This window comes from Panthera onca, chromosome A2 (assembly GCF_046562875.1).
Source record: "Panthera onca isolate mPanOnc1 chromosome A2, mPanOnc1 haplotype 2, whole genome shotgun sequence".
NCBI classification, from domain to species: Eukaryota; Metazoa; Chordata; class Mammalia; order Carnivora; family Felidae; genus Panthera; species Panthera onca.
Window position 1 is genome coordinate 164390639 of NC_138340.1, and position 13075 is coordinate 164403713.

A 13075-nucleotide genomic window follows, 5' to 3' on the forward strand; every position below is an offset into this window, starting at 1 on the left:
AGGGCCAGAGAGAGAGGGAGACACAGAATCTGAAACAGGCTCCAGGCTCCGAGCTGTCAGCACAGAGCCCGATGTGGGGCTTGAACTCACGAACCGCGAGATCATGCCCTGAGCCGAAGTCAGACACTTAGCCGACTGAGCCACCCAGGCGACCCTATACTAACTTTTCTACCGATACTGGCCAAGAGTAATCTGCTCCCCTATGAACCAACCGACAGTTACTGATTACTGAATAGCTACTATATAATAAACACTGAGCTATAACAGTATAGGACACAAAACTTGTTCCCCAGGAATTAGAGTCCAGACCCAAAGAAAAAGAGACGCACGTAAAACTAATGGCCATGATGGTAGAGAAGTCTCAACCGAGGGACACAAACATGTGTGCAGAAGTTGACTTTGGCCTTAAAGGATCAGGGGAGCTTCACAGCGGGTAAGATTTGAGCTGGATGTTGAAGCTCAAAATAAGTTGAACAAAATGATAGAATGAATTACCATCCTGAGTGAAAGACTCTCCCTCATCCAATGCTCTCATGGTGCTTTTCCCAAAAGAAACATTTGTGTGGGACTCTCGTATCAGAGATCCGATTCCAAGGTCCAACTCCGTCAATCTCACTAGACTAGCCTTACTAACCACCCAGTCAAGCAAAAATTCATTTGTGGATGATTACTTAGCTAAGCTGCAATGGAGTCTGTTTATCTGGCAAAATGCTAATGTATTAGCTTCATTTCATTATCCTTGTGAATTTCTTCCACCCTTCTTGGGCCAAGCAGAGTTCCAGTTGAAAACAGTAACATGAAACCAGGCATCGACATCCCCCTTTTACTGTCTGCTCGCAGTGTCCCCCTAGGGCCATGTTCTTCACAAACAGGGCTGTAAAAATGTAGTTGGCAGATGGATTAACGAAATGAACAATTCTCTCTAGCTCATCTTTTCTAGGTTACAAGCAGAGAAAAGTATCCAACAGTGCAAGAAAGAAGTAAGGGAGGCTGGGATTTGAGTCCCAGTTGCATTATTTTTATTACTAGCAATATATTTTTTTGTTTGCCAATCAACCTAATGTGCTTGGAGGCCAAAAGAGAAGGGGCCTCTAACACTATGCCAAAAACTAACTTTCAAAATATTAAAAAATGATCTCATACAAATATAAAATGAACATTCGGGTGCCTGGGTGGCTCAGGTTGGTTAAGCATCCAACTTTGGCTCAGGTCATGATCTCATAGTTCGTGGGTTTGAGCCCCATGTCGGGCTCACATGCATATATGTAAACGAACATGTGCCCAAAGATTTTATTCAGCTCATTAGTTAATGAGGGAAATGGCAAGAGTGGGTCCAAGTGAGAATGTGAGGAGTTAGGTACTTATAACAATTTAACAGAGGAGCGTTAGGATAAGAGTATTAGGTTATATTTAAAACTAGTTAATGTCCCACGGGGCCATAAGCCACAATCTCTGGAGTTATCTTTCCCACTAGACGGAAATTATTTGCAAAATTTCGGACAAGAATCTACAAGCTGACCTCTGGTCCTACACAGCTGTCAAACGACCCGGTCAATAGACAAGTCAAAGGTGCAAGCTCGGTGGCACACCTGAAGAGCACCCAGTAACCTCTTGGGTCTGTTCCAAATTGAGTAATTCTTCTGATACTCAGAAGAGGCTCTCCAAAGGTAACGGCAGAGGCCCAACATCAGAAGACAGTAGTATGCAGATCTTTTTAATGTAGATGACATTGGACCAATTATAAAAGAACATGGACGTGGGTGGCGCCTGGGTGGCTCAGTCGGTTGAGCCTCTGTCTCGGTTTCAGCTCAGGTCATGATCTCATGGTCCGTGAGTTCGAGCCCCGCGTCGGGCTCTGGGCCCGGAGCTCAGAGCCCGGAGCCTGCTTCGGATTCTGTGTCTCCCTCTCTCTCTGCCCCTCCCCTGCTCGTGCTCTCTCAACAATAAATAAATATTTAAAAACATTTTTTTAAATGGGTACTATCAAATTGCTATGATATGCTTATTTCATTGCATATATTTCATAAATTTTTATTTTAAAATATTAATGTCAAAAATCAAACCTTTGGCCAATATTTTAAACTTATGAATTAAAGTTCTGAATGTCAATTCAAAAATCTCCACATTTCGTGCAGGGAGCACATGAGTGAGTTACAAAGAAGCCCAGTGATCCTAATTTGGTTGTTCTGTTTCATACATAAGTGATTAAATGATTTGCATACAGCCACAGACCCACTTGACTATAGGGCATCAGAAAGATTCTAAGACCCCTGATACCTAAGGGCTCCTTCCAATCACAGATTCCATCGTCTATAACTTTTATACATTTACTTCCATTTTAAACGCACTATTCGCATAATCCTTTGTATGAATATTCTTTTATTTTTAAGTAGGCTTCGTGCCCAGCATGGAGCCCAAGGTGGAGTTCGAACTCACAACCCTGAGACCAAGACCTGAGCTGAGAGCAAGAGTCAGATGCTTAACCAACTGAGCTACCTAGTTATGTGCCTTTAAAAAAAATGAATATTTATTTAAATGAATATTTAATTCAAATGAATATTCTTGTATAGTCAAGACTCCTCTGTAATAGAAAAATACCTGGCTCTCTGGCATCAGTTAGATTTTTCTACAATGAACTTGAATAGACAAACCTCTATTTGATAATGCAGTTAGAATTTTAAGTGAGACGAAGCATATCACCCTATAAATAATTCGTACACTAACATAGACTTATAGAGGTAGGAGAGACCTCAGAGGTCATCTGGTCAGAAAAACACAAAAGAATATAAATAAAAAAAAAAAAAAAATGTTGAAAAAATAAGCGTCCGACTTCAGCCAGGTCACGATCTCGCGGTCCGTGAGTTCGAGCCCCGCGTCAGGCTCTGGGCTGATGGCTCGGAGCCTGGAGCCTGTTTCCGATTCTGTGTCTCCCTCTCTCTCTGCCCCTCCCCCGTTCATGCTCTGTCTCTCTCTGTCCCAAAAATAAATTAAAAAAAAAAAAAAAAATGTTGAGAAAAACACAAAAGAATAAACTAAGTCACGGTGAGGAAGACTTCAGGAAATTCTGGGCCATATTTGAAATGTAAAGATATGAATTATGTGACCATCCATAAGTATTTCTTAATCTTTTAAAAGAGATCCTTTAAGAAACTTTAAAATAAATGAATGGAATCTAATAATTTAAAGCTCAAGTGCTGTTATTTCTACAAGATCTTGGATTATATGTTCATTTGTTCACTGGAAGAAAAATCACATTTTCATTTCTTATATTTTATTTATATTAGAGGGAGCACTTCAATATTAATTCAAATATCTATCCATTAAATGCAAAAATATTAATGCAATATTAAAAATGAAATTTAAATGGAAGCAAGGGACTATCACATTAACGTTCCCATGGCAACTCTCACTACACTTTTCAGCTTCTGAATTGTAATATGGTCATTTATTATAGGCTCATATAAAATATAATTTTGCAAATACTTTAAGATGTATAGGTTAATTCATGTCAATTCAAGACTTTAGATACAATGGAATACAATACATCAGTCGAAGGACACTATAAATATTAACCCATATTCTTAATTTAGACATACCTACATCAAACAGATGCAAACTTCCTAATGTTGAATGATTTGTTACACTCACACAGAGGGCAGAGCATTTTGCTGTCCCCATCACAGTTGAAATCTTATCTCTGTGTTACTTAACTACTCATATACGTGTGGTCAGTGCCCTCCTCTTTAGCTTAGCAAGAATTTGAAATTATAGATTACAAATTTTGCCATACTAAGGCAAAATGTTAATTCATCGGTGCACACACATTAGAAGTCCAGGACCTGAATTATGCGGGAGAGCAAGATACTGCCAAAGCCTCACTTTTGTCATCGGCTCTGCTGCTTTCCCCAGCCTTCGGCGTACATGTTAACATATTGAGAACTCAGAAAAGTAAACATCCTTTAACCGAGCACTATCTCTTTATTCATCTAATGGAAAGAACTGGACTACTACAAAGCTGTATGTATAAGGATTTAGAAAAATATATAAACAACAAAATGTCCCTCGATAGGAGTGGGTTCAGCAGACTATGATGCACAGGGCTTTGAAGGTGATTAGATCAATACACTGATGTGGAAAGGTGTCCACAGCACATCGTGACCAAGTATAAAACACTATGTACAGTGAGAAAACAAAACAAAACAAAACAAAAGCCAAAACACTATCTCAAAAACAATGTGGATACATGTATAGAGAATGGTCCAGAATGATATACTCCCAGATTCTGGATGGTGGGATTATGACCGATTTATTTCTTGTTCAAATGAATATAATTAGAAAATAAAGTATAAGATGTAAATAAGTTAAGTATCATGTTGTTATGGAGGTGGAGATGCTAAGACCCTCTTCCACTGAAGGGATTAATATAAATTAGTATAAACCTTCTTGAGAAATCTGATACCCTGAAAAAGTGGCAGCAAATGTATTTCTATGTTCTATTTTTGAAAAGTAATTGGGAAACTGGAAACCACTGAAATATGCAGGAATGATTAATAAATATCTATAAAAGGGAAGGCTGTATAGCCATTAAATCTCATACTGTAGACTATTTCTATGGGAAAATATTTTTTTTAATTATTTGAGATTTATTCATTTTTGAGAGAGAGAGAGAGAGAAACTCCGAGCCGGGGAGGGGCAGAGAGTGAGGGAGACACAGAATCTGAAGCAGGCTCCAGGCTCCAAGCTGTCAGCACAGAGCCCAACGCAGGGCTGGAACCCACGAACCATGAGATCATGATCTGAGCCAAAGTCAGAAGCTTAACTGACTGAGCACCCCCATGCACCCCTCTATGGGAAAACATTATTGATAGCACGTCAGATCAGGATGGTCCTAGCTACAAGGAATAGGAAACCTCGACTCAGTTTAAAGTATAAAATTTCTGGATAACCCCAGCAGCTGAACATACCCATTTACCTCTTAATTCTCCTGAAATCTGACTCCACTGTCAGGAAAGGAGGCTGGGTTGATAAAAACCCATACAAAGGAAGGAGGAGAGAAGACAATAACAACACAATTTTTGAGGCTAGAAAGCTGGTGGGAGGGGGTAGGTCTGTGCACCTAGTAAACAGGTGACGTGGAAGCCGAAGCAGGCAGCCCACAAACATGCCGATTTACCCACCGGAACCCAAAACACGCTCAAGAGCTGAACACATCTGAAAGTGTGAGCACAGTGGGAAGGGTTCACGTGAAAAACAAGAACCCAGGGCTCCCTAAGAAATCAAAACCTACTTGCAGATTTCAGAGGCCAGCGGCCCTCCCACATTCCATCATCCAACTTTTACAAAATGTGGAGGTCAAAGCACCTGTGTCTGTGTGTTTGTGTTACGATTACCGTAACGTATGTTAGGATTACCATAACACACAATAATGAGTTGAGGTATATTAGAAATGAACCTTCATGAACGGATTAGAACATCCCCAAATCTCATTCGGCCGTCTCCTGCCTTTCTTTCTTTCTATTTGTGGATTGACTGATTGATTTCATCCAAGTTAGTTAGCGTGTAGTGCAATGATGATTTCAGTAGATTCCAGGGATTCATCCCCTATGTATAACATCCCGTACTCATCCCAAGTGTCTTTCTTAATGCCCCTTACCCATTTAGCCCATCCCTCCAGGAACCCACAACCCCTCCAGGAACGCTGTTTGTTCTCTATGTTTAAGAGACTCCTATGTTTTGTCCCCCTCCTTGTTTTTATATTATTTTTGCTTCCCTTTCCTGCCTTTTCTAATTTTAGCACACAGTTTATGCTTATCTTTGAACCTTATTTTATTAAAATTTTTTTTCAATGTTTATTTTTTTCTGAAAGGAAGAGACAGAGTGCGAGAGGGGGAGGGGAAGAAAGTGGGGGGGACACAGAATCTGAAGCAGGCTCCAGGCTCCGAGCTGTCCAGACAGAGCCCAACGCGAGGCCCGAACCCACAAATTGTGAGACCGTGACCTGAGCCGGAGTCGGACGCTTAACTGACTGAGCAGCTGCCCAGGCACCCTTGAACCTCATTCTAGAAAGGAAGTCCACGTTAAAACTTATGAGTGTCCACAGCAGCATCATTCATAATAGCCCCAAATTGGAAACAATCCAAATGTCCATAAATGATAAAGATTTTTTAAGTAGTATATTCTCACAATGGAATATTATACAGTAATACAAAGAGACTAAGTACTGACATGTGGCAACATGCATGAGTCTTGAAAACATGATGCTAAGTGAAAGAAGTCTCACGAAAGGCCACATATTGTGATTCCACTTATGTGAGACACCCAGAACAGGGAAATGTGTGGAGACACAAAGTAGATTGGTGGTCACTAGGGGCTGAGGAGAGAGGGGTATGGGGTTTTTTTGGGGGGTGATGAAAATTTTCTAAAATTAAATAGCTGCACAACTCTGAACATACTAAAACCACAAAAATGTATACCTTAAATGGGTGAATTTTACAGTATGTGAATTATATTTCAAGCTATCAAAGAACGGGTATTATACTGAATGTATTCGCTGGCAATATTTTAAGAAAGTTCAACATTATGTTTAAAGATTTATCTCATGTTTGTGCACTCCACAGTAGTGCATTCAATTTGAACTATGCTGTTTTTTTTTTTTTTTTTTTTTTTTTTTTTTAAATTTGTAATGTTTATTTGCTTTGAGAGAGACAGAGTATGAGCAGGGGAGGGGCAGACAGAGAGGGAGACACAAACTCCAAAGCAGGCTCCAGGCTCTGAGCTGTCAGCACAGAGCTCAACGCGGGGCTCAAACTCACGAACTGGGAGATCATGACCTGAGCTGAAGTCGGATGCTTAACCGACTAAGCCACCGAGGCGCCCGGCTGAGTGCTTCTCAGTAGGAGTATCGTCTGTTTTATCCATGCTATGGTGAGTGGATGTTTTAGCGGGTTCTGGCTTCTGCTGTTACGCACAATGCTAAGATATTTAGACATCTCTCCCGATGCACAGAAACCACAACTTCTCCAGGACATATACCAGAGCAATGGGGTGTGTGTGCTTAACTTGGTAAAAATAATGGTAAGTTGGTTCCCAAGGGCTGTACCACCAGGATTTCACATCTCCACCAGCACTGAACTGCACCACGCCATCACTGCGTGGGACTGTCGGCCTTTAAGTTTCGGCCCTCCAACTATGTACGAAATGACATCTCACTGAGTTCTTAATTTGTGTTTCAAATTACCAAGGAGATTGAACCTCATTTTATGTTTTTTGGTCACTCCTGTTTCTTCCATGAAATACCTCCAAAGTTTTGCCCATTTTCCTATTCGTTAATTTTTCCTCATTGCTTTGTGTATATATCATATGTTCACACAGTGTTTGTTATGTACATACAATGAATGAGAAAAGTTAAATTATTGGGGCACCTGGGTGGCTCAGTTAAGTGTCTGACTCTTGATTTCAGCTCGAGTCATGGTTTCACAGTTCACGAGACCAGGCCCCACATCCAGCTCTGCTCTGAAAGCACAGAGCCTGCTTGGGATTCTCTCTCAAAAAAACAAAAACAAAAACTTAAAAAAAAAAAAGCTAATGAATAGAAAAAATATATACATGTATATATGTATATTCATATGCGTGTGTATATAATTTGTTTTGGATATTGAGTGTGCTCACATGAACTGCAAATATACTGTTTGTAGCTTTTCACTTTATCTTTTGTCAGAGAAAAATTGAAAGTCAATGTCAATTTCTCTCTTTTACAATTAGTTTTTATGTGTGAAGTACTTCTGTACAATATCACAAATATATTCCCATATATAGTCTCCTCTGGCTTTTAATTTTTTGCCTTTACATTTACGTCTTTAATCATTGGAATGAATTTTTTTCAAATTTCATATAAGGATCCAGCTTTTTTCCCCCATGTGTATCATCTATTCTTGCTACAACTTGACCAGTCTATTTTTTCCACAATGGTTTGCTACTCTTGACATTTATCAAACTCCACAGAGGGGTGGATCTGCTCCCGAGCTCTTTCTGGTTTACTTGTTTATCCTCGTACACAACTTTAATTACTTTGGCTACAGAAGCGCTTGAGTGGCTCAGTCGAGTGTCCGATTGTTGACTTCAGCTCAGGTCATGATCTCACAGTTCGGGAGTTCAAGCCCCACATGGGGCTCTGTGCTGTGTGGAGCCTGCTTCAGACTCCCTCCCTCTCTCTTCTCTCTCTCTCAAAATAAATACACTTTAAACGATGATTACTTTACCTATTTAACATCTTTCCGTACAATAGGGTAAATCTTGCTACCTCTGTCTTCTTTGAGAACACAGTCTCAGAAGTGACCGCTCAGACCTCCCTTGGAGACGGGATATGCCAGAGTGAGCTGACAGCCTCAGCTAAAGCACCTTCTGGGTCTGCAGCAGCATTTGAGCTGAGATCATGCTCTTCCAAGGCAGGTAGCCACGGCGGGGCCATTTCTGCCTGACGTGGGACTCTGCACCGGAGCTCCGTGTCGGTTGGGCCAAGACGTTCTCAGAGCTGTGCTGCCGGTCTGAGGTTCATTCTGCCCATCCTCTTCCTCTGCTCACCTGTGTCAGACCTGCATCTCCGCCTGGAGGCCTCTCCTCTTCCACATTTTACACTTCCAACCACATCTCGGCCTCTTGTCTCCCGGAAGACCTCATCTGAGGGTCTTGGCTATTTTTGACGCCTTGCTGTGTTAAATTTAAGAATCAGATTGCCAAATTCCAAAATGAAAACAAAACCAAATACTTGGTTGGGGATTTTGACAGAAATAACGCTGGATGGATTTATCCATCGCAGAACTGACATCTGTAAATTACTCAGTCTCTCAATCTATGAACACACTCTCCCCACTTCTTTAGGTTTTCTTTAAAGGTTCTTCTGGGGCACCTGGGTGGCTCAGTCGGTTGAGATTCCAACTCTTGGTTTCAGCTCCAGTCATGACCCCAGGGTTGTAGGATGGAGCCCCGTGTCAGGCAAGGAGTCTACTTAAGATCCTCTGTGCCCCCCCCCCCGCACCCCTCCCCATAATGAGCACATGTGTGCACTCTCTTAAATAAAAAATAAATAAATAATGTTGTTCAGTAGCAAAGAAAGAACCAATTTAAAAACAAAAAACACTTTTTTTAAAATTTATTTTTATTTTTTACTTTAGAGAGAGACAGAGAGAGCGTGTGAGCGGAAGAGAGGGGCAGAAAGACGGGAAGAGAACCTTAATCAGGCTCCATGGTCAGCAAGGAGCCTGATGTGAGACTCGATCCCACAACCCAGGGATCATGACCTAAGCTAAAATCAAGAGTTGGATGCTCGACGGAGCCACCCAGGCACCCACCAAAAATCTTTCAATACAGCATTATAATTTTACCCAGTGTCTTGCAGATTTTTGTGAGATTTCTAGGAATCTCATATTTCTAGTTATGGTTGAAATTGTATATTTTTTAAACTCTATTTTTCTAATTCTGCTGGTATTTAGAAAAATTTAAATGTTGATCCTTTAGCAAATTTGCTAATAGGTTTACAGACGATTTTAAGTTTCCATGTTGTACAATTGTACCATCTTGTGAGTTTTGTTTCTTATGTCTTTTATTCATTTTCCTTGCCTTACTGTGCTGACACTTTCAGTGCAATGTTGAATACATGTGACAGATTTTAAACAATTTTTAATGTTTATTTTTGACGGAGAGACAGCATGCAAGTGTGAGCAGGGGCAGGGCCGAGAGACGATAGAGAGAAAATCCCAAGCAGGCTCTATGCTGTCAGCACAGAGCCTGACTTGGGGCTCGAACTCCGGAACCCCGTGAGATCATGACCTGAGCCGTAATCAAGCTGACTGAGTCCCTTGTTTTGTTGATTTTAAAGGGAATGCTTTTATTTCACTATTAGTAATGTTTACTATGGGATTTTTTGTAGACACCTTTATCAGCTCAAGGAAAATTATCTTCTACGGTATCAATACGATGAAAAGATACGTTCAAAGTTTTTCTGTGTCTACTGATATACTATTTTTTATATCTGTGTGAAATTGACATTTATTATCATGAAGATACTGAATCCTATCAAATACTTCTTCTACATTGTTTGATATGATCTTATTTTTCCCCTTTAATCCAGTTTATATGGTGAATTATATTGATTTTCAAATGCTAAACCAATCTTGTGTTCTTGGGATAAATCCAACTTGGTCATGTAGTATCCTATTTGTATCTCATTGGATTGTTGATTGTGTTCAGTATTTTTGCATATATGTCCATCAGTAAGAAGGGCTTGTAATTTCCCTCTCATACGTCTCCGTCCAGTTTTGCATCAAAGTGTTGGTAGCCTGATTAAATGAACTGGAATCTGACCCTCTTTTTTCTATTATTCTCTGTAAGAGTTCAAATAAAATTGACACCATTCTTCCTTCAAACGCTTGATAAAACTCATTGGAGAAACTATCAAAGCCTGGAGTTTCCTTACATCTTAAATTTCTGATCCAATTGTTTAATAGTGATAGACTCTTGAGGCTTTAAAAATGTCTCCTTATGCAGACTTTAATAAGCTGTATTTTTCTACTAATTTGCCCATTTTACCACTTTTCAAAAAGCTTGAGCATGAAATAATTCCTAATAACTTATCTTTTGAAGGTCACTAGAATCTGCAGCAGTGTCCCGTTTTCATAAAAGGTAATTAGCTGAGGGACACAATGTGAATTTAACTTAAGTTGAAAAAAAAAAAATCCCTTAGGGGCTCCTGGGTGGCTCAGTCCGTTGAGTGTGAAACTCTTAGTTTCAGCTCAGGTCATGATCTCACGGTGCAAATGAACCTTGCATGGAGCTCCACACTGGGCCTGGAGACTGCTTGGGATTCTCTCCCTGTGCCCCTCCCCTGCTCAAGCTCTCACCCTTGAAAAAAAAGAAAAAGAAAAAGAAAAAAAAAAATCCTCAAAACATAAAATAATACCAGGTATTTAGACTGATACAATTTCAATTACCTACTTTACATGCACTAAACAGGATACCCCGACATTTGACTTTACGTAGTTCCCTTCCCCCCCACAAATGACACTGTTTACACTATCAGTATTTAGATTTGCTCAAGTGCTTGCTATTTTCTCTGCTGTTACTCTTTACATCTCAGACCTGTGATAATATTTCCCTTCCTTAAAGTTTATCTTTTAGAAATTCCTTTAGGGGGCAGGTGGGTGACTAAGTGGGTTAAGCGCCCGACTTTGGTTCAAGTCATGATCTCGTGGTTCGTGAGTTCGAGCCCCGTGTCGGACTCTGTGCTGACAGCTCAGAGCCTGGAGCCTGCTTCAGATTCTGTGTCTCCCTCTCTCTCTCTCTGTCCCTCCCCTGCTCACATTCTGTCTCTCTCAGTCTCTCAAAAATAAATGAATGTTAAAAAAATTTTTTTTTAATTCCTTTAGTGAATTCCTTTAGTGTAGTGGTAAATTCTCAGTTTTTGTTCATCTGAAAGTGTCTATTTCACTTCATTCTTGGATAATCCATACAGCAGAGTAGTCTGCCTAAAATGTTTTGGAATGGTATTAATAATACAACATTTAATACCGGAAAGCTGAAAACCTTACACAAGGGAAGCGTGAAGGTAAACACTACCTTAATTTTGTGTAGCATTTATCAGATGAAAGTCTGCAATACCTTTCATATGCAGTTTTCTTTTACTGGAGGCTCACAAAGATCCTGAGAAGTTCACCCTTGTTTTTACCAGCAAATGGAATAAATACTCTAGGATTTGTTATCCTTCACTCCCATTATTCTTCTGGTTCTGACCAGCACCCCAGTATCTGCTGTGTAACTTCTTCCCCTGTCAGCCTCATTCTTTTTATAAGTATTAAATTTTCTGTACTGTTCAAGAAATCCCATTGGTATAACTTTTAGTTTAAAAGAATTTTTTATTAACCAGGGTTCTTAATTCCTTCCAACATGTCAGATAACAAATCTTTTTAAGATAACTAAGTCTTTGGTCTGACACATTAATATATAATTGATAATTTAAGTTAATATAAAAGTTCATTATTTTTTAATCATGTTCCCGAAGAATAAGTTATAAATCTGTGAATAACAGTCCATTAAGCTAATACTTCATTTATATAGAGGAGAAATGGAAACTATCATATTCTAAGGATAGAATTCTGCTAAGAACTGCTAAGTTTTTTTGTATACGCATGGAACGCATACACCCAGAGCTTGACAGGGAAGGTAACAGAATTTTCCTATCTTTTCCTAACAGCTAAAAAGAGAAGTACTGTAGAGCAAGAGATCTTCAATCCTACTGATCACACACTTATCTGAGGGAAAAGTATGCATATTCCTCCAACATACAAATATTTATGAATTACTTACATGTAACATGTATTGCATGTAATAAAAAACACAAAAATATGAAGTGAAAAAGGATGAAACTAGGGATCAAATATGTCGTATTTTAAAACGTTTGGAAGTTCATTAGTGGTCAAATAAAATTTATTGCAGGCGTATGGGTGTGGGGGTGTGAATGGCAGGAATGGGGCCCAGTGTAATTAACCAGATTACCAATTAGACTGCCATCGTTTTAAATTTCACCGTGTGGCTGGAGAGCAAATACTGGGCCTAGACGTGCTGTTGGTCTGACAACTTTTTACTGTCTGCTGACGGCTGGGTTTCCCCTCAACCCACAATAGAAGTAGCTCCCGGACCAGGATTTGTCGTTGATTAGGGAGACCATCCCAGGAGGCCCAGGAGAGTGCAGTGCCAGGGAAGCACGCACGGATGGCTGCTGTAGGCAACTGGGAACCAATCCTGCTGGGGCCACTCTCAGAACGCCTTCGCGTGCTCTCAGCTGAAGGCCAAGGAAGTTGGGCGTTCACTGGTTCAGGACTGCCCGGCCCAGCCCGCACGCAGCCCAGCAGGCTCTGGTAGCCAGAAGACACCTCCAGAGTCCCTTGGGTTCCGGAAAGTGCAGGGACACCAGCAGAAGCCCGGGCACATGGGCAGGGCTCAGGCAGCGTATGCTAATGTCTGCCACCCCTGTGTTAGGAAGAATGCGCGCTCTAATCTGCTTCTTTGCAAGGTTCTTTTTAAA